This window comes from Diceros bicornis, chromosome 20, assembly GCF_020826845.1.
Source record: "Diceros bicornis minor isolate mBicDic1 chromosome 20, mDicBic1.mat.cur, whole genome shotgun sequence".
Lineage (NCBI taxonomy): Eukaryota > Metazoa > Chordata > Mammalia > Perissodactyla > Rhinocerotidae > Diceros > Diceros bicornis.
The window spans coordinates 32,310,109-32,325,686 of NC_080759.1; the positions used below are offsets into that span (position 1 = coordinate 32,310,109).

Genomic DNA, 15,578 nt, shown 5'->3' on the forward strand with positions numbered 1-15,578 from the left:
AATTACGTACTTTACCAAAGAAAAGCCTAATGTCTTCTGAGTTCTGGTAACCTGACGTATATAGATTCTCATATCCACCATATACCCGAATGTCCCATAGGTTGGTTAAACTTGACATGTCTAAAACTGTAATATCACCTCCCTCCCTTTCTCCACATCCCCACTGTCCAATTCTTATAATCTTCCCCTCCTATATTCCTGATCTTAATGAATGTAACTTCCATACTCCAAGGCCCACAGTATGCAACTTGAGAATCAAGAAGGCATCCTTGACTCTTCATTCTCCATTACCCAATCTACCTACATATAAACACCAAACTGTATCCAGGTTAAGTCCTTAATATTTGTTATGGGTTTCTCCTCACATTCTCACTGTCTTAATTGAGGAACTCGTCTATTCCTAAATGGCCTCCTTAGCCTCTTTTTTCTGCCTACTATTCAATTTGTGTATTGCTGCCAAAAAATATTTTTCAAATTCAAAATATACTTCATTACTAAATAATTCCTTGGTTCCCCAATGCCTTTAAAATAAAATGCAGAATTCTTAAAGTCATATACATACCTTCATAACCTGGACTCTGCCCCTCTCCGCAGCTTCAAATCTTTTTGGCACACTCTTTTTCCAGCCCTATGCTCTAATAATCTAAGCATCTGCAGTTTCCAAAATCAAACTGTTGCTCCAGGCTCCCAAGTCTAATTAATGGCCTTCAAAACCTAGTTTACATACATCTCTAGTCTAAATTAGGTGACCCCCCCCACACCCAGTGCTCCGACTGTATCCTCTCTGTTAATCTTGATATTGTAACATAATCTTTGTTTATCTGTCTGTATTAAACTGGAAGATCCTTGAAGGCAAGGCTGGAGTCTTTTATTTCACCACCTCTAATGACTTATAGTTCCTGAGACATAAGAAATACTCAATATTTGATGAACAAGAGAATGAATATGAGATCATGGCCATGTTCACATCACACTAGATGTTTCATATCTCAAATAATAAGACTAAGTAATAGGACCTACCTAAAAATTGACTTTTCTTTTTAGTACATTCCAATCTAGAATCTCCTCACCACTTTTTTCCTGCAGATAAGACTGATGATCCCTTAACTACAATTATATCTCTAGGAACTACTCTCTTCTTTAACTTACCTAAATTCCTTTTTTTTTTCCTTTGCTTTGTGTTTTTCCTAGTCCATAAAAATCCTAAAACCTGAGAACCCCTTCAGTTTACAATTGAAGAAATGGGCTTAATGACTGGCCTAAATATCACTTGGTTAGTAACTAGTTTAGATTAGATTCTAGGTTAATTTCACTTACATAATACTTCCAAATGATATATCCAGTTTGAAAAGCCCATAATTCTTATCATTAAGAAGTTCAAAAATACACTGAAAGATCTCAGCCACAATAATGGGGAATAGGAGCATTTAAATGACCTAAGAATAATCTTAATAGGAGATGTGCATCTACATGGAAAAAAAATGCATTTACTGAATGAATTAAGACACGAAGGAAAATAAAGATTATAGAAGGGTAGAACTATTTTTGGAAATACACATTAAGAGCCATAAAAATGTTCAAACCTTTTGGCCCAACGTCCACTTACAGGATTCTACTCTAAGTGAATAAAGCCCCCAGAGGGGGAAAAAACTTTTCATACAGGGCCAGCCCCGTGGTGTAGTGGTTAAGTTGGGCACGCTCTGCTTCAGGAGTCCGGGTTCACGGGTTCAGATCCCAGGCATGGACCCACACCACTTGTCAGTGGCCATTCTGTGGCGGCGACCCACATACAAAATAGAGGAAGACTGGCACAGATGTTAGCTCAGGGCAAATCTTCTTCAGCAAACAAAAAAATGAAACTGTACATAGAAAGATGTCGCACTGCCTCATTTTTATACAGAAAAAAGTGAAAGCAAATCAAGTGTCCAACAGTAGAATGACTAAGAAAATTATGGTTCATCCACTGACAAAACTTTGGGTAACATTTTAAATAATTATGAACACTGGAAATTACAAAAATCTTTACGTTACAACCTTAAGAGAAAACAGGACTATGTATATATATTTATACCATGAATAAATGTTGAAATCATACTTACATTTATACAAATATCTTTATTAAAAACAGTAGGAAAAACATAAAATATGAAATTATAGATGTTCTTCCTATTTTCCAAATAGCATGCAGTTTTTTTCCACATTTCTTCTCTAATTGAAAAAAAAAATAAGAGAAGTCTTTAACTTGGAGGTTCTTAAATTCCACAACTTAGCCTTACTTAACATACCAGAAAACTATAAGTAGTTTTGGTTTCTAAGAAAAATAAGGGAATGGAGAGTTGCCGAACTACAAAATTTTTATAAAGAACACTAAAATTTTGGTGGCTATCTTCTAGTTTGAAAACATCAGAATCACTAAAGCCAAATGATAGTTAGTGTGGGTGTCAACACGGCTCAACAGCTAGGTAGCATATTAGAGATTCAGATACAGAACTTCATACTAGGACAGTCACAAGCTTGTTATAAATCATAAGTCATTTTAAATTCTAGTACTTAGGCCTCCTCATCTGAATGCTGAGGACATGCAATGGCACTTTTTTTTTTTTTTGTGAGGAAGATCAGCCCTGAGCTAACATCCATGCCAATCCTCCTCTTTTTGGTGAGGAAGACCGGCCCTGAGCTAACATCTATTGCCAATCCTCCTTTCTTCCCTTTTTCTCCACAAAGCCCCAGTAGATAGTTGTATGTCATAGTTGCACATCCTCCTAGTTGCTGTATGTGGGATGCCGCCTCAGCATGGCCGGACAAGCGGTGCGTCAGTGTGTGCCTGGATCTGAACCCAGGCCACCAGCAGTGGAGCGCCCGCACTTAACCACTAAGCCACGGGGCCGGCCCGTGCAATGGCACTTTGACATACACTACAAACCATAAATAACTGGAAAAGATTCGAGAACTAAAATACCTCGCTCCCTTTCCCACCAATACAACCCAGTTCCCAATTCCAATATGCATATCTGGATTATGCAGGTCATTTTAGCCCTGAGCCTACTAATTTGTCCCTTAGCAGTGAAGATGGAAGTCCAGAGGTAATACGTGAAACCAGAAGCAAAGCTGGAGTGGGAATAAAAACAGAAAGAATTCAAAACACTTCTGTATACAGATCTTTCTCTTATCCAGCTAAGCAAACCTATATGTCCAAATACAAGTAATTAACTAAATTATACTGATTCTTTGCTTTAAATGCTGCCCTACCTTTTCTGGGCTTCATATTTTCTTTTTCTATCAAACTTGCTCAATATTTAGCAAGCCCCACTCATCTTCTGTCACTCCAATTAGTCCTATATTCCAAAACCGAAATATAATTCAACTTCATTTATTCAACAATTGTTTGCTGAGTGCTTACTATGTGCAAGCCACCATAGAGACTCAATAACAGGTTCTCCTAACAGCCTTTGTAAACTGCCTTTGGATTGATCCCATTTTCTTGAAAACATGGTAATTAGTATTAGAGCAAAATATAACACCTATTATTTCTTCAGTTATAAACTCCAGATACAGTGAAGAAAATGTTTACTTTGTTTTTCAAGATAGCATCACATTTTAAGATGCTCTTTACAAAAGAAATATTCAGAGTTATTTAAACCAATAACTCTAAGCAGATCCTTTTGTTCAAATTGAGGAGTGAAGGGGATAACTTCTTATTCTATGGAAGAAACACTGTAAAGTTATACAAAATCATGAACTCACGAACAAGTAATACAGTTACAACATATCTGACTCTTGCCATTATAAATGTTTGTGTCCCTAGCAACTGAATAGTAGCATATCCTACTGTATTTGTTTCTTCAGTTTTCTGTTATCTGCAATAAAAGTGAAAATGCTATTCAAGTGAACATGTTTTCACAGTATAGCAAAGTCAATTAAAAAGCCCTTCCTTTACTTTTCCTCCTACAGCCCCATTTTCTTCTCAACTCAGACTACTCGTGAACACATAAACACACAGTAATAAAATAAGTGTACACATTCATGAAATGTAGTACTCCAAAAGTAAGGTATGGAAAGATAAAGGCTGAGTTCAAACTATTGTAGTTGATACACTGAGTTGTAAGTCAGAAGCCCTATATTTTAGATATAATGGAAATGAGTACAGAAGACAGTTGCATTTAGGCTATAAAGCATGAATGTTAGTGAGGATTACAACTAAATTTTAAATACCAGAGCCCATATGAGCAAAAAGTATCCTAACACTAAATACATTTTTCACAATTACCTCTAAATCTTTCTAAAAATGCTAGAAATTATCCCATCTGACAAGCTGTATGTACATGTCCACTCTCAGAATCAAAACAGCAGAGGAGGGATGGATTCAAGTGATATTCAGGGAGGTGCTATGAGTGTCAGAACTGAGTGAAGAACTGGATTGGAGGTACAGTAAAAGAGAAGGGTCAAGCATTATCACCAAGTTTCTAGTTTAGACAACCGAGTTGATGGTGGAAACATTAATTTATTTCACATAGTTTTAAGAATAGTTTTCTTTCTTTTGGGGTAGGAGAGGGGTAAGAGTAGGGAAGAATTGAGGGATGAGTTCATATTTATATACTTTCGAATTTACAGTATTTATGGGATACCAGGAGGTGCCTAGTAGACAGCTGGATCTGTCTCAGCAGAGAAATATATTCTGGAGATAGATTTGTGAGTTATCAGCATACAGGTAGCAAGCACGTAAAAAGTCACGTGAATAGATGAGATCAATAGGAAGAGAGACCAGAACCAAGGCTGAAGAACCAGCTTGAGAATATCAACATTTAAGGGGTGAGCAGAGGAGGAAGAACTATCAAGAGTGTACAAATGAGAGGTCAAATACATAAGGGAAGAACAAGAAGACACTGATACCCCTGAACCCCAGGGAGAAAGCTGTTGGGAAAAGAGGTGACCACAAGAGGTGGTCAAATAAAATGACCAGAAAATGGCCCTTTTCTCATTATCTGCCCCAACGTGCAGCAAATGGCACTGCTTCTCTAACTTTAAGCATTACAAGAGAGGCAATGACTGTTCTTCACTATGAACTATGCTCTATTTTTAGTATAAACAACAAACATTAAACTTAAAGCAAAATGTAAACTCAATTTTTGGTGAGTTATCATTGTACCATCCCTCATTTCTTGTTCCAGTTTCTAAGGGATATATGATATATTCAAAATACATGATGCTACCTACTTTAATTATGATAAAAAAGAGGGCAATGTCTACTTTACCTGCTTGTTAGAGCATCTAACCTAACAGAATTAACTAATATAAATAAATGCCACTTAATAATGTCAATTACAAGATTTTTGGAGGTGAGGGGTAAAACTGGGCAAATAAAATTACGTCCAATAATAAAGCAGCTGTAAGATCTGAGAGAAATATCTAAAGCTGTTCAAAGCATTTTTTGACATAGTACCAAAGTTAAATAGCATACTAAATTCAATTTCAAAATTCAGTCACTAACAAACTACTAATACATGCAACAACATGGATGAATCTCAAAAGTCTTATGCTAAGTGAAAGAAACTTGACATTGAAGCCTACATACTATATGATACCATATATATGACATTCTAGAAAAAACAAAAACTGTGCGGACAGAAATTAGGTCTGGTTGCCAGGGGCTGGAGTAGGGGTAGGAAACTTATTATAAAAAGGACATAAGGTAACTTTTTGGGGTGATGGAAATATTCTATGTCTTGATTACGATAGTGGTTGCGAGACTGTATATGTTTGTCAAAACTTCCGTACACCTAAAACAGTGAATTTTACTGTGTAAATTATACCTCAATAAGCCTTACTTAAATTAAAAAAAAAATCAGTCATCATTATCACTATTTTAGTTGAATAGCATTTTTAATGTGCTATGAAGTATTTCTCATTACAGTTAATTTATCTACATTGTTATTATACATAATACTTAAATTAGCAGAGAAAATAAAAACTAAAATAAATCATTCTTAAGCTTAATAAGAAAATATTTAGATACCTTGCTTCTTAAAATAAATCCCAGTATCTTACTTCCAATTCTACTGCCCAAGGGACCAAAACAAAAAACTCTTCCTGTACTTCACAACACTCAATAACAGCTAAAAAAGGAACTGTTTAAAATTTTTCTTTGACTTATTTTTATGCACAAGTTATGTTATGTATGAATTGTAAGGACTATATGTAAATAAAATGTTCTTACTCCAAAGGCAAGAAGCCTCAAGAAAACTATATTTTGAAATTAACACAAAAACATACTTGCCAATGACTAATCTTAGATTTAGAAATATATCTTTAAGAAATATCATATAGCTCAATTCTAATTAATCAGTTCAACAAAAATGTATTGAGTACCTGCAACACAGGACAAGCACTGTGATGGTGTTACAGACACAAAGACAAAAAAATACAGTCTCCTTGCTCTGATAGAGCTGGTGGTTTAGCATGGCTGACAGACATAGGAACAAATTATTTTATCAAAAGATATAAGTAACAAACTGATAAATGCTACAAAATGGAATGACGAGGGAAACTCTCAAAAAAAAGGCCACGCTTTCTCTTTCTCCTTAAAAACAATTTCTGGTGCTTGAGTTGACGTTTTGATAAGTAACACATGTCTACAGAAGAAAGTAGGAATGCTACACAAATATACATTTTCACAGTTAATGTCAATGCTTTTTCACCAGCAATTCTTTGAACTTAGGAAGATATCAGAGTTCAAGTCCTTGCAAACAGCTCTAGAGCTCATCAAGGAAAGTAATACATTACAGGACCATCCACATTAACACTACCGCCTATATTCACCATGCTATGTAAACATTTGCTTAGGGAGAGATAAAGATTGAATGGATATTGACACAGAAAGGAAGAGACAGAAGAAAAGGGAAAGAAAAAGAGTAAAAAGATGAGTAGAGTTAAACAAAAAGCGTATGTCATATATGTCTTTTGGGATAACCTGAAGGGACGTCATAGCATAAACAGTATGATGAAAGAATGATAACAGTAGCTTTTAGGCCATTACATTTCAACTTTCAACCTTAAGAGTTTTCTGAGGCATAGGGAGAATCCTGGGGAACAAAACATTACATCATATGCATCAATTTTTTAAGAATAGTAATTTTTTATAAAAGAAGCTTATGCCCAATTTACACCCATGTAAAATTTCAACTTGGTCATCACCCAGGAAAAATTAAATCACATATAGCCTATACTCAGATGATCAATTTCTTTAGGTGGAACTTGGCAACCCACAATTCTATCAGATAAAAGACAACTAAAAGCATGTTTTAAAATCCTGAAAGGGTTGGCAAGTAGCAGTGCTGAGAAAATTCAGTGATGTATTTCCTTGCTAGGATTAATTTCAAGGACATTTCTGTTTTGCAAATAAAAATAAATAAATATATAATCATAAAGATTAATATTTTTAGAGTAAACTACATTTGAATTTTAATAATTCATTAGTGTTTCAAGCACTGTTAGTTTTTAAGGTATCTAGGATCAATAACTACTTTTTAAAAACAGTACTCTTAAAAAAACAAGTATGCATTTCAGCAGCACAAGACCAAAGGATTCAGAAGTACAAGTAACTCAAATATGTTAACTCCAACAAAAAGGAATGCAGTATTTCAAAATTATGTCACAGCTTCTGAATTTCTCAGGAGAGGTAAAAGTCTAAAAAAATATTTTAATAAATAAATTAATGTTGCTAATTCCATGTTTTTGCATAATGAAAAAGTTTCTCTTTCTGCCAAAGGGCAAATATATACAAAAGAAAATTTTTGGTATATTCATGTTAAACGATAATTTATACACAAGTAAGATGGCAAAACAATTTATCTACATAAATTATGCTGAAAGTTTAATGTATTCTTGGGAATATTTTTTAAAGCTATATTAATAAAAAATTACTCAAGAGGGGCTGGCCCGGTGGCATAGTGGTTAAGTCTGCACGCTCCACTTCGGTGGCCTGGGGTTCATGGGTTCAGATCTCGGGTGCAGACCTACACACCGCTCATCAAGCCATGTTGTGGCGGCATCCCACATACAAAAAACAGAGGAAGACTGGCACAGATTTAGCTCAGGGACAACCTTCCTCAAGCAAAAAGAGGAAGACTGGCAACAGATGTTAGCTTAGGGCAGATTGTCCTCACAGAGAAAAACTCAAGAATCACAATAATATGAAAATAAAGTGGCTTTTCCACGTTTTCAAAAGCTAGCTATTCTACAAATATAGCATATATATATATATATTTAAAATCAATATCCTATTTAAATGTATATTTGTACTTACAATATTTTGTATATTATACTTGGTGTAAAGTAACAAGGTATTTTTTAAAATGACTGTCATCAAATAATGAATTGGCTATAACTGACCAAAACATTTTAGAATTCCTCTTTTTAAATATCTTTAGGATCTCTTTATAAGCTACACAAGAAAAACAGTCTTACTACTTTATAACCAAGTCTACCCTTTCTATCAAAAAACGTATTATAGGGGCTGGCCCAGTGGCATAGTGGTTAAGTTCAAGCACTCTGCTTCAGCGGCCTGGGGTTTGCAGGTTCAGGTCCTGGGCATAGACCTACACACGGCTCATCAAGCCATGCTGCGGCAGGTGTCCCATATATAATAAAGTAGAGGGAGAGAGGCACGGATGTTAGCCCAGGGCCAATCTTCCTCAGCAAAAAGAGGAGGATTGGCAACAGATGTTAGCTCAGGGCTAATCTTCCACACAAACACAAAAGTGTATTATAAATCTTGAAGAGGCAGGGGGGTAGAATGGAAAAAAGTTTTAGAATTAGACATATTTGGGTTGGAACCCTATCTCTAACACTTGCTAGATTTGCCACCCTGGACAAGTTTCTTACACATGATGAGCCTCAATTTCCTTGTCTATATATGAGAACACTATCACTAACCTCACTGGGTAGCTGGGAGGTTCAAATCATGATACACAGTGTAGGGTTAAGGTTGATGGGTAAAGCATCGACTCTGGAGTCCTTTCTCCACTTTCTTCCACTTGTTAACTGTGTAACCTTGGGCTAGTCGCTTCATCATTTATACCTCAATTTTCTCAAGTATCTAGGATAATAAATACAACCAAACTCAAACTATACCTTGAAGAATTGAGAAAATCCATATAAAGCCCCTGGCACAGTTTCTGACACATGGAAATCACTCAGTAATACTACATATTACAAATGTAAAGCACTCAATACTGTGCCTGACACAAAAAAGATCTTATTAAACCTTTGTTTTCCTAAACTAAGTTCTAAATTACTTTTTACTCTCTCCAAAACTCAAACTCACCCCTGAAGATAAAAATTTGTCATTAAGAATAAGAAAAAGACTATCTCAAAGGCTCTAAAGGTATTCACTAAAGGAATCCCCACAAGTTTGTATGCAATGGCAAGAGCTCTGGAATTAAGCGCACAACTTCTCAAGTTGATGACTTTGAAAGGACCAACATTCTTTGGCTATATAAATACTGGAATTTTAAAAGATTATCAGTCATACTAATTTATAGCTTCATCAACTATACTACAACTGGTCACATATCTACGAAAGAAATCACTCTCTAAACCTGAATTTTCCCTTTCTAAAAACAGATGCTTTGACAATTTCAATTCAATATAAAAAACTTAAAAGAAGTAAAAAATTCACAGATTGTTTACCAAACTCAAATTTAGAATATAAGATAGTAAAGATTTGCTGATTTCAAAAATATTACGTATAGGATATAGTCTGAATTCTATTTTAGTTCTTTGCCTAAAGCACACAATTTCCTTGACTACATGACTTGTAAGTAAGCAATGAATCAACTGAGCAACCAAAGGATAATATTAAGATTTTACTAAAACTCGAAATGTGGAATCCTAAATTCTCAAGAGCAAATGTAAATCAGACTGATCACTTACAAATTATAATACAATGGGCAATTTTCTAACCTTTCCAGCCTCAGTTTCTTCATCTGTAAATTGTGGATGATAACTATTTTTATTTCATGAACTTGTTAGAAGAATTAAATGAGATAATATTATGGGGACATACTTAACACAATTTCTGGAAAATAATCAGCCCTCAAAATGCTATTTAGCTGGCCATGCTATATCAAGAAATAATCTCTCCTAATAATATCACTTTGAGAATAAAAAGGAATATGCCTTAAAACATAAGGCAATCTGACAAAACTCAGTTCATTAAAACTCACTGCAGACTGACACCAGTCAAAATGATATACAAGACAAACAACCAAAATCACTTTTATTACTTAACTTACTTGGGCAAAAAATTCAGAGCGCATAAAATACCCTTTAAAATGACAATGATGGCCTTAAATAAAGAGACATGCTGTTTAAAACCACTTTTAAATCAACTAGAAACACTAAAATTCCACTCTAGTAATCTTTAAAAATAATATAAAAATAAAACTTTCAGGCTCATTATGTACTGTTTACTACAAATATAGTTAATTCACTTACATTCCTAAGGAAGGATGTATGTATATAAATTCAATCATTCAAATACCAAACATATATACACAAGGTCAGGATTTCTAATGTAAAAGTACTATTTTCACACCAGCAAAATATAACCAGGAGACAGGCGTCATATCTCTCTAGAAGAAGAGGGAAAAGCACTTTGGACTCAGATAATTGAAAAAGTCACAAACAGTATCACTGTCAGTACTGAGCAACACCTAGCTTCATAACTAGAGCTCAGACATTTCTTAAAGGAACATAATCTAATAAAAAACTTATAAGAGTCAGGGAGTCCTTTATTCTCTCACTGACTCACCACGTGAATCTACACAAATCACAACATGGCTTCTGAGTGTCAAGTTTTTCATCAAAAAATGAAAATCATACTGGTCACTTCTCTCACAGGGAAATGAAAATATTTATAAATGAACTCAGGTGATCTTGAAAATAGACCAATTTAAAAATACAAAGTAATTATAAATGACAACGGCTAAAAACAGAAAAAACTTTGCTTAAAAAAGTATTAAAAATATAATGACTTTTAAAGGCTATATAAGACCATAAATTACCACCAAAGCTAAATCAATATGCTCAGAATATTAAAATAAACATCTTCAACTAAACAGTTAATTAATTACCAGGCTTCTATAAAGTTCCTAGTCAGTAATTTCCTATTTGTTTTATGGCAAATAAATGTGATAAGCAGAATTGAAGCTACATTTCTCTAAAGGGAATTTTTATTTACCTCAATGTTCCCAATCACTTATAAAGAAAACTGAAATCTTATACTATTTTAAAATTTCAGAATTTACAAATTATGCATTTTAAGCAATGGGGGGGAAGTTAAATAAAATTATGTAAAACTCAAACTCTTTAGTTTTTATTTACTCTTGTATTATTAATTTTTACATTTTATTTTGAGAGAGTAAAAATACCACAATAAAGTACGTCAAAATATACCACAGATGGGTTTAAATGTTTCTATAGCAGTCTGATGATGGATTGGTACCAAGAAATTAAATATGAAATTTGTTTAGGAAGCCTTAGAAAATACGTATCTGAGCTGGGTAGTCCAGCTCCAAATAAAGAAAATTTTTATGTTTGAATTGGTATAGTTTTGCTCATAATATTTTTGAAATTTAATATGATCACTATGCAGGAAACTAAAATTAGGTTTACTAAAACTTTCACTTTTCATCCTCAAAGAGAATCTCAAATAGACAGCCTTTCTTTCTTCAAATATAACTTTTTTCTTCTTAAAGGTGGACAGTATTATAATGATCCCTAGTATAGGTTCAAAATGCTTTCAAATAACTTTAGTAAACAAATTGTTGAATGGCTTTCAGAAGGAAGCATCCTATATACTCCTCTCAAAACACTAAAAATAATTAAGTATTTAATATTCAACTTTGATTTACTAGACTTTCATTACTTGCTTTAAAACCGTTTTCAAGTAATTATTATAAGTTATTGGTAACTCTGTAGATTCAAGAGAAACACTAAACCATACTGTTGAAATTTCCTTAGGTATATTAGGAAATATTTCTCCAAATAATATAACTAGCAATATAAGATTACTGGAACCCTTATGGTTGTCTCCTTTCACTAAATTAAAATAATAATAATAATAATAATGGAAATACAAGATTAGCCACTAGCGACTATCTCAACCAATCAGGGGAGGTAGAGCAGACTTCATAATCTCTAGGGAAACAAATTATTCCTTCCAACTAAGTTATCAAAAACTTAAGTTTAGGTTTTATTTGACTATTACAATGTCCTCTCCTTTAAAAATAACCTATTTAATTGCTTTGAACCAAACAAAAAGTACTTTCCATTTTCTTTAAAGAAATGTTTATGCTATCTTAACAAAAGCTATATCACACAACCTATATTACTTACAGATTACTAAATATACAGAATTGGGAAAATAAGATCTGATAACTAACTCACTTTAATTTAATTCCAAAGTCACACACACACAAAAAATCAATCACATAAACAGATATCTAACACAATGACTCAAACATCTGTGTAAGAAAGCTCCCTTTAACTATAAAACTCTAAAAATAAGTTGCTTCTGTTGATGAAAACTAAGGAAGCAGAACTCCTCTTTCCATTACTTTTAGTAAAAATATGTTCATCCCTTGACATCCATCTCGGTATTTTATTTAAATAAAAGTTGTAAAGACAATCACAGGTTCATATAGGGGCCTTTTAAACATTTATATCGAATCCCTTACCTGCCCCCCCAACCCCAAATCCTCTGCTTCAGATGTGAAGTGTCCTCCCTTCTGTATTCCCTGCCCCCCCACCACCACAGGCCCCCATTCGCATGCCCCCCACCCAGTGTAGGCCTGAGGCTCTGTAGCAAACAGTGTCTAACAGGAGCAGGCAGCACAAAGACAGGAATGGGAGATTAGTGGGAGGGAGGGAGGCCGGGATTGGGGCTCAGCAGGAGCTTCAGGCTTTTTAAAATTCAAACTGCTCCCTGACCAATACAAATCACGGACACGCTACTGACTACTACACGGATTTATAGCATTAAAAACATGCCTAGTACGTGACAGCTATATTAACTTCACTCTTTTTAACATTTATCCATACGTTTGCAGGAAACAGCGAACAATTTATTTTAAGCACAGTGCTAAACTCAAAAATAACCTTCAGAAAAGTTACTTATTCTACAATGACAATAATAATTTAATGAGACAAAAAACTCGAACCAATGTAACATTTACTAGTAAAACAGGGGACTTTGTTGATCAGTGTTGCTTCATTTTAACCAATGAAAGTTTTCCTTCAGTGAATATGAGACAAAGTATCAAAACAGTCTAACCTAGGTACATTTATTTTTCTAAGCAATTTGTATGGCTGAGGACTTTTAAATTGGTTGTTTTTCCCTTATATCAACCTACATTACCAACGTCTCCATAAACAAGCTCTAAACACTTAATTTACTCATGAACTAGAATTTGTTAAGATAGAACTGATATTTTTCTTCAGCATTTACAGATACATTTGACCTATTAAAATGACACCTCTCTCATTACACAGTCAAACATCACGGGCACAAACAGCCAATGACAATCCTGGGACCTCAAGAAGATCTGCCCTGACATGAAAGGATGGCACCTTCTACATTTTTTTTAACCTCTTAGGGATTTTAAGCATAACTTAATTTCTATCCCTTTAAAGAAAATTGGTTTTACCTGTACCTCGGCACAATTCTCAGAACATTTAAAATTCTTTTTATGCTTCTACACGTTTGAATCAGGAAGTACCTGAGTGTTTTATGTATAGTCGGTTAAAACTGTCCTTATATAACGCATACAAATATAAAGTGGTACGGTAAGCCTGTCAAGTACTTTATACTTGTCTTTGAATAAAAAGTCCATGTGCAACATACACTGTCAAACAACAACATAAAAGCTCTTAGGGGAAGATATGCAGTGTCTACCACACTATGGTTTTCTATATTAAATATTCACGTGGACGATTTAATTCTTTAAAAAAAGAAAATGAGTCTCTATTAACTTTCCAACGTCCAAATAAGTTTTACATAGGGCAAGAATTACCAGTGGATCCGTGTCTGAGTATTTACATTTGTCTCACTAACTGAAACTACTTCCTCCCTTCATGGGGTCACAGGGGGAAGAAGGGGGGTTGTTTGTTTCACTGGGACGTTCCCCACTCCCGGACCAGGAAAGTTGTAAATATGGGGACGATCAGGGCACATTTGCTGTTAGTTGTATTGTTTCCGCCTCCTCTCTAGCTACGGCTCTTCTCCCGGGCGAGGCCTGTCACCGACCAGCAGTAGCTCCACTCAGCCCGGAGCTCTCCTAATCCCCGAGCTCAAGTAGATTCCGCTGGCCCGCGGCCTGCACTCTCCGCCGGGCCTACGCCTCCCCGGCCGCCCGGCAGGAGCCCAGTCCCCGCCACCGGAGCCGGCCGGGAGAGGGTACAAAACCACCGCCACCCAGGGCGGCTGCCACCAGAGAGGAGCGAACTCTAGACTCGCCCGTGGAGGAGACCTGGGGCCGCTAAGGAAACGGCGGGGAGGGGAGCGAGGAGGAGAGACGCTGAGGACCTGGCGCCGCCGCCGCCGCCGCCGCCGCCGAAATAAAGAGCAGGAATTTACCTGGGCGAATCGGCGTCTGAATCCAAGGGGAGGCCGAGGCCGCTGTGGCGAGAGACTATAATCCGGGCCGGGAGGGGGGGTGGCTACGGCTCCTCTTCCGTCTCCTCAGTGCGGGGAACATGTAGAGCCGGGGGGAGACCAGCCGAGAAGACAAATCGCTGCTTCTTCTTCCTCCTCCTCCTCCTTCTCCCACATAGAAACACTCACAAACACCCGACCAGGGGCCCGAGCTACCGGGGGGGCATCGCCGCCGGCCCGGGAACCAATCCTCCTGTCGGCGGGGGCGTCCCTCCCTGCGGCTTGGTGGTGTCGGGTGAGTCGGTACCGACGGAGGGAGGGGGGGGAGGGCGGGGGGGGAAGGAGCCCTGTGTGTGTCTCTCTCTCGTTCCGTCTCTCCCTCTCAGAACAAAATGCCGACCGGAAGTGCAGCTGCAGGAATGACTCCCTCCGCCGGCGCCAAACACTAACAACCACCCCCTCTTCCCCACTCCACTTCCGCCACCGCCGCCGCCGCCGCCACTTCGGCTCGCGTTCTCGGCCGTGCCTCACTTCGCCGCGCCGCGCCGCACCGCTCCTGGGGCCCGGCCCGGGCCGACAGCGAGGCGGCAGCGACGGCTCTCCTCTGCGCCCTTCTCCTCCTCAGGGCGGCTGTGGATGCTGCCTTTTACTGTCGACTCTGCGGAGCGGCGTTTTCGCTGCGGCGCGGGCGGGCTGGCTCTCCCTGGTCTTTATTTTCCTGGAGGCCGACCGGAGCGGGTCCCGAGTTCGGCGGTGGTCGTGTGCATGGGGGGCGCTCAGGCCCGGACCGGCTCGCGGGCCGCCCTCGCCGCCCCAGCTGCTCGTCATTAGCTTTAGGGAGCCGAGCTCGGGGCGGCCACGTAGAGGACGCCCGCGATTCGACGGCGACGGTGCATTTTTTAAATGGTGTCCCTGCAGCCGGGTG

General features: G+C 37.3%; 1 protein-coding gene across 3 annotated transcripts in view; it reads right to left on the bottom strand.

Moving 5' to 3' along the window:
* Nucleotides 1–15,020, bottom strand: part of NIPBL (NIPBL cohesin loading factor) — a 197,428-nt gene extending 182,408 nt beyond the window's left edge. For all 3 annotated transcript variants that reach the window (XM_058564215.1, XM_058564214.1, XM_058564216.1), the window contains exon 1: nt 14,636–15,020. The gene's annotated coding sequence lies outside the window, so the exon portion shown is untranslated. The remainder of the gene's footprint in view (nt 1–14,635) is intronic.
* Between the last annotated feature and the right edge of the window lie 558 nt (nt 15,021–15,578).